The sequence below is a fragment of the Microtus oregoni genome, unplaced genomic scaffold, assembly GCF_018167655.1.
Source record: "Microtus oregoni isolate MIOR12 unplaced genomic scaffold, Mior012 000014F_ref0000157, whole genome shotgun sequence".
Classification (NCBI taxonomy): domain Eukaryota; kingdom Metazoa; phylum Chordata; class Mammalia; order Rodentia; family Cricetidae; genus Microtus; species Microtus oregoni.
The window spans coordinates 30,353,196-30,361,997 of NW_024543073.1; the positions used below are offsets into that span (position 1 = coordinate 30,353,196).

The window sequence follows — 8,802 nt, forward strand, 5'->3', positions numbered from 1 at the left end:
CTGGTTCTTGGAGAAAATCAACAAGAAAGACAAACCCCTATCCAAACTAATTAAACGACAGAGAGAGAACACGCAAATAAATAAGATCAGAAATGAAAAGGGGGACATAACCACAGACACAGAGGAAATTCAGAGAATCATTAGATCTTACTACAAAAGCCTGTATGCCACAAAACTGGAAAATACAAAAGAAATGGACATTTTTTTTAAATAAGTATCATATACCAAAGCTAAACCAAGACCAGGTGAATGATCTAAATAGACTGGTTTCTCGCGAAGAATTAGAAATGGTTATCAAAAATCTCCCTTCGAAAAAAAGCCCAGGACCAGATGGTTTCAATGCAGAATTCTACCAGAACTTCCAAGAAGAGCTAATACCTATACTCCTTAATGTATTTCACAATATAGAAACAGAAGAGTCATTGCCAAATTCCTTTTATGAAGCTACAGTTACCCTGATACCAAAACCACAAAAAGACCCAACCAAGAAAGAGAATTACAGACCGATCTCACTCATGAACATCGACGCAAAATTTTTCAATAAAATACTGGCAAACCGAATCCAAGAACACATAAGAAAAATTATCCATTATGATCAAGTAGGCTTCATCCCAGAGATGCAGGGCTGGTTCAACATACGCAAATCTATCAATGTAATCCACCATATAAATAAACTGAAAGAAAAAAACCATATGATCATTTCACTAGATGCTGAAAAAGCATTCGACAAAATTCAACACCCCTTTATGATAAAAGTCTTGGAGAGAATAGGGATACAAGGGTCCTACCTAAATATAATAAAAGCTATTTACAGCAAGCCAACAGCTAACATTAAATTAAACGGAGAAAAACTCAAAGCCATCCCACTTAAATCAGGAACACGACAAGGATGTCCACTCTCTCCATACCTCTTCAATATAGTGCTTGAAATTCTAGCAATAGCAATAAGACAACATAAGGAGATCAAGGGGATTCGTATTGGAAAGGAAGAAGTTAAGCTTTCGTTATTTGCAGATGATATGATAGTGTACATAAGCGACCCCAAAAATTCTACCAAAGAACTCCTACAGCTGATAAACAGCTTTAGTAATGTGGCAGGATAGATACAAGATCAACTCCAAAAAATCAGTTGCCTTCCTATACACTAAGGATAAGGAAGCAGAGAGGGAAATCAGAGAAGCATCACCTTTCACGATAGCCACAAATAGCATAAAATACCTTGGGGTAACCCTGACCAAGGAAGTGAAAGATCTACTTGACAAGAACTATAAGTCTTTGAAGAAAGAAATTGGAGAAGACACCAGAAAATGGAAAGACCTCCCTTGCTCTTGGATTGGGAGGATCAACATAGTAAAAATGGCAATTCTACCAAAAGCAATCTATAGATTCAATGCAATCCCCATCAAAATCCCATCAAAATTCTTCACAGATCTGGAGAAGACAATAATCAACTTTATATGGAAAAACAAAAAACCCAGGATAGCCAAAACAATCTTATACAATAAAGGATTGTCTGGAGGCATTACCATCCCTGACTTCAAACTCTATTACAGAGCTACAGTATTGAAAACAGCTTGGTATTGGCATAAAAACAGAGAAGTCGACCAATGGAATCGAATAGAAGACCCTGACATTAACCCACAAACCTATGAACACCTGATCTTCGATAAAGGAGCTAAAAGTATACAATGGAAAAAAGAGAGCATCTTCAACAAATGGTGCTGGCAAAACTGGATGTCAATCTGTAGAAGAATGAAAATAGATCCCTATCTATCATCATGCACAAAACTCAAATCCAAATGGATTAAAGACCTCAATATCAGTCCGAACACACTGAACCTGATAGAAGAGAAAGTGCGAAGTACTCTACAGCACATGGGCACAGGAGACCACTTCCTATGTATAACCCCAGCAGCACAGACACTAAGGGCATCATTGAATAAATGGGACTTCCTGAGGCTGAGAAGCTTCTGTAAAGCAAAGGACACTGTCACTAAGACAAAAAGACAACCCACTGACTGGGAGAAGATCTTCACCAACCCTGCAACTGACAAAGGTTTGATCTCCAAAATATATAAAGAACTCAAGAAACTAGACCGTAAAAGGCTAATCAACCCAATTATAAAATGGGGCACTGAGCTGAACAGAGAATTCTCAACAGAAGAAGTTCAAGTGGCCAAAAGATACTTAAGGTCATGCTCAACTTCCTTAGCGATCAGGGAAATGCAAATCAAGACAACTTTAAGATACCACCTTACACCTGTCAGAATGGCTAAAATAAAAAACACCAATGATAGCCTTTGCTGGAGAGGTTGTGGAGAAAGGGGTACACTCACCCATTGCTGGTGGGAATGCAAACTTGTGCAACCACTCTGGAAAGCAGTGTTTCGGTTTCTCAGGAAATTCGGGATCAACCTACCCCTGGATCCAGCAATACCACTCTTGGGAATATACCCAAGAGAGAGGCCCTATCATACAACAAAAGTATATGCTCAACTATGTTCATGGCAGCATTGTTTGTAATAGCCAGAACCTGGAAACAACCTAGATGCCCTTCAACGGAAGAATGGATGAAGAAAGTATGGAATATATACATATTAGAGTATTACTCAGCAGTAAAAAACAAGGACTTCTTGAATTTTGCATACAAATGGATGGAAATAGAAAACACTATCCTGAGTGAGGTAAGCCAGACCCAAAAAGAGGAACATGGGATGCACTCACTCATATTTGGTTTCTAGCCATAAATAAAGGACATTGAGCTAATAATTCATGTTCCTAGAGAAGCTAAATAAGGTGAATCCAAAGACAAACACATAGGCATCCTCAGGAATATTAACCTTCATCAGGCGATGAAAGGAGACAGAGACAGAGACCCACACGGGAGCACCGGACAGAAATCTCAAGGTCCAAATCAGGAGCAGAAGGAGACGGAGCACGAGCAAGGAACTCAGGACCACAAGGGGTGCACCCACACACTAAGACAATGGGGATGTTCTATTGGGATCTCACCAAGGCCAGCTGGCCTAGGTCTGAAAAAGCATGGGATAAATCCGGACTAGCTGAACATAGCGGACAATGAGGAATACTGAGAATTCAAGAACAATTGCAGTGGGTTTTTGATCCTACTGCACGTACTGGCTTTGTGGGAGCCTAGGCAGTTTGAATGCTCACCTTACGAGACTTGGATAGAGGTGGGCAGTCCTTGGGATTCCCACAGGTCAGGGAACCCTGATTGCTCTTCGAGCAGATGAGGGGGGGGGACTTGATTGGGGGAGGGGGAGGGAAATGGGAAGCGGTTGTGGGGACGAGGCAGAAATCCTTAATAAATAAATAAATTTAAAAAAGAAAAAAAAAGAAAGAAATGGGTTAAATAAAGATGTAAGAATTAGCCAATAAGAAACTAGAGCTAATGGGCCAAGCAGTGATTTAATTAATACAGTTTCTGTGTGATCATTTTGGGGCTAAGTTAGCCAGGAGGCAAGGAAAGCTTCCAACTACACAGAAAGAAAAGAGTCCATGAAAAGGCAGAAGAAACAGAGACCCAGTCATTCAATGACTCAGAATTCCCATTAAAACACTATCCTAGAAGCCATAATACATATGCAGAGGACCTGGTGTAAGCCCTGTGCTTCGGTCTCTGCAAGTTCATATGTGCTTTGCTCATGCTGCTTTAGACACTCTTGTTCTCCTGGTGTCTCTTACACTCTATCCACCCCCTCTTTTGTTCTCTGAAGCTCAGGGTTCTCTGAGCCCTGAGGGGGGAATTTGATGGAGACATCCCATTTAGGGCTGAGAGTTCTGAGGTCTCTCACTCTGCAAGCTCTCTGGCTGTGGGTCTCGGTATTTGTTCCTCTCTGCTGCAGGAGGAAGCTTTGAGAGACCACATTTTTAACTGTTATCATGAAGTGGAGAGAACAGGCTGAAAGTAGGTCAACTCTATGAACACTCACAGGCCATTTCTAGCGACTTACCTCCTCTAAGAAGGCTGAACGTCTATACAGTCTCCCCAAACAGCACCACCCACTAGGGACCAAGTGTTCAAATGCTTTGGGAGCATGCTCATTCTAAGCCCACACAGTGTAAGCTACCCATCCACACTAAAACCGTTTTTGCTGCTTGCTGTTTTGGGTCTTCGAATTGAACCTTGGCCCAATGCATATTAAACAGGTGTTTGACCCCTGAATTATATCAAGCTCCATTTTATATACCTAAGAGCTTATCTAAACCAACAAGCTCAAACGATTTAATTTTGTATATTTCAAAGGACAAGTTTCCTGTGCAGTGTACTACATTTTGACAACTGAAATACTATCGCATTGACTTATTAGATTTTGCAACTGAAATTAATATTTTCTATACAAAGGCTCAAGCAATATTACTTTCATGACAGTATTAATGATTATTACATTTCTAAATGCACTTGAGGGAATGGGAGGAGAGGAGAAAGTGGGAACTTGGATTGGTATTTTTTAAAAATCTAAAAGAAAAAAAATTTATTTCCACCATTTTAGTTGTATGTAGTGTATATTTGTGGGTATCTGTAAATGAATGCAGGTATCTATGAAAGCCAGAAGTGTTGGATCTCTAAGAGCTGAAGTAATAGGCAGTTGTGAACTGCCAGATGTGAGTCCTGGGACCCAACTCAGGTCCTCTGGATGAACAAAAAGTGCTTTTAACCCCTGAGTCACTTCTCCAGATCCCTCAAATATACTTACCCAAACCCCCAGGAATTCACTCATTCATTTATTCAGCATACACTAATGATGGTGTACTACAAAATAACATCTTCTAGGTGTTACAGAAGCTATGGTGTGGTAGCTTACTAAATGCTTTCTCTCTTGGAATATAGATTGTGTGTGTTGCTGTTATTGCTGTTGTTTAGAGAGTTGAACAGCAAACAAGAAGTTAAAATAGTAAGAGTCATGAAGAGAAAACAATGGAACTAGCAATCAGACAGGAAGTGGTCAGGTTAAAATCTAGATTAAGTAGCCATGAGGACATAAGAGGAGGGGACATGTAAATTGATTCCTTAATGACCAAACAAATCAACAAAGCAAATGAACAAAGGTGATGATAAGGTACCATCCAATAACCCTAATGGAGGTGAAAATGTGGTAGTAAGAGGTCAAGATTGTGGTAGTTTGGACAGATGTGGTAGCTACAGAAGCGGATATGTTTAGGCTATATTTTTGAAAATTTCAAAATAGTTAATTTTTTTAAAAATATGAAATTAGAGCAGTTTGTCTATATAGACATACACACATGGAGAGAGAGATACCCATTGTGTATACACACATATAATGGGAGGAACTATTTGGAATGTTGTGGTATTGATAGTGCAATCTGATGCAAGGGATGGAGAAAGTTAGTTATGGAAAAGGAAGGCTTTTGGAAGGAGTAGTTTTGTAGTTTGGGTTTTAAGCATCCATTAAAGTACCATCTGTCAAAAACTTGGTGACCATGTTAGTGCTATTGAAATGCAGAAACCTTGAAAGTAGGGGTCTAATAGGAGGCCTTCAGGTCATTGGGGTCTGCTTTTGAAAAAGTTGTTACCCAGTTCTTCTTGCTATCTGGAATTCTAAGCACATGGATAAGGATTTGGCTCTGATATTTGTTTCTCCTATGATGTACTGCCAATTTCTCAAACAAGCAGGATTAATTGAAAGTAGATGGAAACCTTAGAAAACTTCAGTCAAGAATAAACCGTTTCTCTTTATAAGTTGATTTGTCTTACATAGTTGTCATAGGGCAAGAAAACTGACTAGTACAGTAGAGACCATCACTGAATTTTTGGATTGTAAGGAAATATTTACTACACTTCAGCAGAGATCTCAAGTAGGCAGGCAAGCTTTGAGACTGAAGGTCGGAGCTCCATATTTAAATATTAAAAACAAATGAAATCATATAAAATAAGACATTCAAATTTTCCATTTTAAAAGTAGCATTCATTATAATCTCTTGGTTTTTCTTTCGTGTGTGGGAAGAACTCTAAATGGATCCTCAACATTGTGTTTTGAAAGTGGAACTGTACACAGAAAGCCATGTATGCAAAGTGGTCCTTTCCAAACATGTGTATTGTAAGGATAGAGACTTCATGTTGAGGTGCTTTACATGACTGTGGGAAAAGGAACCTTCTCCTCATGCTCAGGTTCCTCTTGTTTGTTTGTTGTGTGTTTATTTTTGATTTTTGGGACAGGGTCTCCCTAGGTAACCTAGCCTCAAACCTGCCATCCTCTTGCCTTAACCTCTGGAATTCACTGTGTAGACCAAACTGGAATTGAACTCACAGAGATCCACCTAACTCCGCCTCCAAGTGTTGGGATTAAAAGTGTACCACCCTTTCCAATTCATTCTGATTTCTGCTTCAGAGTTGAATTACAGTCCGAAAAACCTGTAGAGAATAACAGCAAATAATCACCTCAGCATATCGCCCAAAGCTCAAAAATTCTATAAGCAAGTTTATCATTGGGGGGGGGTTATTTGTTTTAATTTTTATTTTTTGGGTTTCTCTGGATAGCCCTGGCTGTCCTGGTACTTGCTATGTATACCAGTCTGGTCTTGAACTCAGAGATCCACCTGTCTCTGCTTTCCAAGTAATGTGATTAAAGGTGTCTGCCACCACTGCCTGGCAAGGCAAGCTTATTCCTGAGAGGTTTTCAAGAAGATTATCACAGATAGAAAAGTTCACTCTGAATTATAATAAGCACACAAGTACTTCTAAATAGCTTTATAAATACCAAATAGATTTATATAGACATAAAATCACATTTTGTATATAAAATGACTTCTTTTTATTTTCATAGAAGAATGACATCAGAGGCTGGCATCCAATGGCTAATGATTGCATACTAAGTACATAGATGACAACATGTTTTAGTCAGTGTCTTCAGTCTTAAATATATGTACAGCTTTGGGTGACACTACATGCTAAAGACCATATCTTAAAAATCTGAAGATTATGAGGTATACGTTATGTAACTTTTGTTTTTCATAATAATCCAAAAAATATTTCCATATTAAAAGTTTTTGGTTATGGAAATAGGGTCTCATCTTTCAAATAAAGTATTATAATTTGAACACAGTTTTAAAGATTCTCTATGCCATTATGTCATGAATGTAGGTAGAGATGCCCAAATATATTTCAGATCCAGTTACTCTTCCAGTGGTGTGTGCATGTACTGTTTCTTTTCCGGTGCTTCAAGGTTGTTTGCTGTGTTCTGTTTCAATATAGCAAAAAGTTCTTACTGGGAAGGTCCACTAAAGAGCCATAAAAGGCCTATCTACTTTAGCAGACATCTTGGTTCTTCCCCTTGCTTTACTCATCCCAATCACTCTTCAACCATCCAATGGCAAGCTTTGAAGCTGCGTGGTCTTCTATCAGTAGAACGGTTTTTTACAAATTCATGGTTTTCTTTTCTGTGTTTAATGTAGGTGACTGCTAATCGATTTTAGGCTGTTTTAGCCTTAAAACATCCTAATAACCCCCTTTCTCACCTGGTATCTCAGTAGGGTGACAAGTCTTTAAACCCTGTGTGGCAATCCCTAATGTACCACTGTGATGCCCGCGGAAGACAGGGCAACATGGAAGTCCATCTACTTCCTTAAGATCATCCAACTTCTGATGATTAGCCAAAATGCTTCTTCCCAGGAGCAGACAATGTAGGCTCCAAGCAGGTGCAGCAGATCCACATATCCCTGTGAGGGAAGGCTGTGGTACTGATAGGCAAGAACAAGTCATCTGGAAAACATCCCAGCTTGGGATAAACTGTTACATCATATTCAGGGAAATGTCGGCTTTGTGTTCACCGAAGAGGACCTCACTGAGATTAGAGACATGCTGCTGGCCAATAAGGTGTTGGCTGCAGCCCATGCTGTTGCCATCACCCTGGGTTAAGTCATTGTGTCAGCCCAGAACATAGATCTGGGGCCTGAGTAGACTTCTTTCTTCCAGGCTTTAGGTGTCATCAATAAATCTCCAGAGGTGCCATTAAAATTCTGAGTGATGCACTGCTGATCAAAATTGGAGACAAAGTAGGAGCCAGTGAAGCCACACTGCTGAACATGCTAAACATCTCTCCTTCTCCACTGGGTTGATCATCCATCAGGTGTTTGACAATGGCAGCATTAGCAACCCAGAAGAGCTTGACATTGCAGAGTAGACTGGGCATTCTTGCTTCCTAGAGGATGTCCTAAATGTTACTGATGTTTGTGAGCAGATTGGTTTCCTGACTGTTGTCTTGATGCCACACTCTATTACCAATGGGTCCAAGTGGGTCCTGGCTTTTCCTGTAAAGACTGAGTACAGCTTCCCACTTTCTGAAAAGGGCAAGGTCTTGGCTAATCCATCTGCTTTTGTAGCTGCTGCCCCTGTGGCTGCTACCACCACCGTTGCTTCTGCAGCCCCAGACAAGATCTCTGACTAATCCACTCAAAGCAACAAGCTCAGTCAGCTTAATTTTAGAAACATGGAAATAAAAGTTTGTTTCTATTTTAAAAAAAATCTAATGACATAATAATTCCCTTGTCAATGTTTCAGATTCTATGGAAAGCATTCATGTTATTACTAGACATATGTGCAACATTTAATGCCTATGATTTAACTGCTACTTATTTACACTGTGCATTTCAAATGAGTTGTGACATTTTCCTTTCCATCATCTTATTAATAATGTTTCAAATGTATTATGGAAAAATAGTTGTCTTTAATCATAAGACAACAGATAGTTTCAACTATTGTTGCACAAATGAAAATTCAAAATGAGATTAAGATGTAGTTGGATAAATAGTTAAAATTTGTTC

At 39.3% G+C, this 8,802-nt stretch overlaps 1 pseudogene; it reads left to right on the top strand.

Annotated features, from left to right (window-relative positions):
- The first annotated feature begins 7,561 nt into the window (after positions 1-7,561).
- LOC121455684 lies at positions 7,562-8,426 on the top strand (annotated as a pseudogene).
- The last annotated feature ends 376 nt before the right edge of the window (positions 8,427-8,802 follow it).